The sequence below is a fragment of the Helianthus annuus genome, chromosome 4, assembly GCF_002127325.2.
Source record: "Helianthus annuus cultivar XRQ/B chromosome 4, HanXRQr2.0-SUNRISE, whole genome shotgun sequence".
Taxonomy (NCBI): Eukaryota; Viridiplantae; Streptophyta; class Magnoliopsida; order Asterales; family Asteraceae; genus Helianthus; species Helianthus annuus.
This window is the reverse complement of record NC_035436.2, coordinates 73,900,567-73,903,750: the sequence shown is the minus strand read 5'-3', so window position 1 is coordinate 73,903,750 and position 3,184 is coordinate 73,900,567. Positions and strand designations below refer to the sequence as shown.

The 3,184-nt window shown below is 40.5% G+C and overlaps 1 non-coding gene across 1 annotated transcript; it reads left to right on the top strand.

Annotated features, from left to right (window-relative positions):
* Nucleotides 1-338: 338 nt before the first annotated feature.
* LOC118491927 lies at nucleotides 339-445 on the top strand. Its single transcript, XR_004892372.1, has one exon. It is a non-coding gene; the product is annotated as a small nucleolar RNA R71 (small nucleolar RNA).
* Nucleotides 446-3,184: the final 2,739 nt, after the last annotated feature.

Sequence of the window (3,184 nt, the reverse complement as noted above, 5' to 3'; positions counted from 1 at the left end):
CGTTCATACAACTTCAATTTTCATGTGGCCCACCACACCCTTCACAAGCCATAACCGAGACTGTTTTTGTCATTTCTAACTTCTTAATTTTTGAAGAAAGGGCCTCGATTTGGGCTTGTAAAGAAATGCTTTCATCAACCGTATGGGTGCCCGGGGCAATGGATTTATTGCCTCGGGGAGTGTGCCATTGAAAATTGGTTTGAGCAATTTCCTCAATTTGATTATATATTTCCTGCGGGCGGCGATTACCTAAAAGTCCCTCGGAGCTAGAGTAAAGTGTTTGTCTAGTATGTGGCAACAATCCATTATAAAAAGTGGATACTTGTTGCCACACCGCAAGACCATGATGAGGACACTTTCGTAATAGCTCTTTTAACCTTTCCCAAGTTTCATATAAGGATTCCCCCTCGTCTTGTGAGTATGTATTAATTTCAGTCATTAATTTAGCTGTTTTAGCGGGAGGGAAATACTTATATAGAAATTTTTGGGCTAGTTCATCCCAGGTGTTTACCGAACCAACTGGGAGGGTGTTAAGCCAAGCTTTTGCTCGGTCTTTTAGTGAGAATGGAAACATTCGAAGGCGGATGGCGTCATTTGATGCTCCATTGATCCGAAAGGTATCACATATTTCTAAGAAATCAGTGATATGTAGGTGGGGATCCTCGTTCGCAAGCCCATGAAAGGTTGCAGAGTTTTGAAGCATCTGTATCAAATGTGGCCGAAGTTCGAAGTTGTTGGCTTCGACATTCGGTGCATTGATAGCGGCGCCGAGATTACCTATGGTGGGGCGTAGGTAATCCATGAGGGTACGTTGGTCCGCCATTGGAAGTGGGTCCCCCGAAACCTTCTCTTGGTTTTTAGCTTTTAGTCTTTTTCTGAGAAAGCGTTTGGGTTCTTCTAGAGGTTCTTTTATGTCTTTATTAGAACTGGAGCTCATACACTACGTGGAGGTGGCGTCTGGTTCCAAGTCCTACAACAAAAACAAAAAGAAATGCTGGTCAGAAAGTTCACCACGGCCCCGTGCTCGGTGAGCACGGCCCATGGTCGGAGTTACAGCGATTGTTTTCCGGATCCCTGTTACTGGAAAGTTGGACACGGCCCCGTGCTCAGCCTTCTGTAACTCGGAAAATAAAAACTGCCAGTACCGATGCTGGGCACGGCCCGTGTCCGACCAGGCACGGCCCGTGCTGAGCTCTGCAGAAGCTGAAAAAATTTAAGAAAATCTAAAAAAAATAAAAATAAAATAAAAAAAATGACTAGGCCGTTGATTCCTAACTTTCTTAAAATCCTTGTGTCCCCGGCAACGGCGCCAAAAACTTGATGTGCGTGAAGTGTGTTATATTTTAGGTATGTATTTTAAGCCCTTTTACACTTTTTAGCCAAGTTTTAAATTTATAAAACACGATATTTACTAACACTAAACACACATATGGGCAAGTGCACCCATCGTGGACGTAGTATAGTGTTGGTAAGATACCGAGGTCGTCCAAGGACACAAGAGCTTTTAGTACCGGTTTATCCTCAACGTCTAATCAAACCAAAATGTTAGAAAAAGATTTTTAAACTAAAAAAAAATTAAAACTAACTAAAATGCTGAAAATAAAAATAAAAATAAAAACAGATAGACAAGATGAATCACTTGGATCCGACTCGTGTGTTAGTGTAACTTTTGATTATTTTCGCACTTTTGCACTTGTTTAAGAGATTATCTTAGTTATTGTAGTAGGCCCCTCTTTTGAAGGCGACGTTACCGTCAAGCCAGTAGTTTGAGTCAGCAAGGATACAATCCTAAAGGGTCGGATTATTGAAAGATAATTAATTAAGTTATTAATGCATAATGTGGTAGGCCCCTCTTTTGAAGGCGACGTTACCCTCAGCTAAGTAGTCTGAGTCAGCAGGGATACAGTCCTAAATAGCTGGGTTAAAGTTTTAATAGTAGTTTAACTTATGAGGGGATCAAAGAGTTTGGACCCCCGCCATCCAATACCTTTGGGTATTGAAGGAGGTCCTACTAAATTTGACCCAGGTCCCTTGCAGGATCTCTAAACGCTGAACAACGGCAAGACTCTTACCAAACCGTTCCTTTAACCCCCGACCAGGTAGCCAACATACCTCCATATAGACCGTGGAGATATGAATGGTGAAAATCTTTTATTTTATATAGACAGTAAAATAATGCCAAGACACCATGGACAAACGATAAGGAAGAATCACCTTCAACATAAGAAACTAGTAATTAAAGTCATTAATACAAAACCAATTAAAAAGTGCAAAAGATTAGAAATAAAAAGTATTACACTAAACACTTGTCTTCACCAAGTGATGTAAGAGACTTAGGCAAACATGGCCTTTGATTGTCAAGTGTGACAACCCTCACTAAATCAGGTATCCGTACGACTTAATTAACAAATTAATTACTGCTTAATTACTGTGCCTACCTGAAATTGTGGATAAACTGCTACTTGAATTACAGATACATGCGCATACCTGCATCATACTTTATTTACTGTCACTACATTATTTACGTGCTGAACCCTAGTGACAAACTTGATGCGCAAAAGCACAGTAGCACTATGAACGGATAACCTGTCAAAACATGCTGATAAAGCCAGCATCAGGCAGACACTGCCTCTAAGGCCTGTATGAGCCCGAGATAGTTTACTACACTTATAGTGAGTGTAGAGATATAAGGGTTGTAGAACTGCGTCTCTAGGAACAAGTTACAGTGATAGGATGTGCCTAAAACGTACTCTAAGTACAAAATTCAGCACTTTAACAAAAAATTCAGCATTTGGTTAACTAATAAAGTGCCAAAACATGAGAAAAATATTACTAGACACTTTCCAAAGTGTCGGGAATAAGTTGTGTCACTAAAATTAATTATAACGACACTTTAAAGCTTTGTTAAGCGCTTTAACGGATTACTATCCAACCGAACAACCGGACTATGCCCGGAACATGAAAATATTGTCGTTTACATTGTTTATCTTTTTCTGAGCCAGTTAGGGTCCCTGAATACCCTAACACCCGCTTTAACGCATAACACACTAGTAACCGGGTTAATCCCTAAACTAACCTAACTATGTCCTAACTAATGGTTGAAATTGAACCAAGACCCCCCCCCCTCTCTCTAACCGAACCGTCCCCAAGGGGGACACCCTTGTACTTTTTGTGATTAATTTAA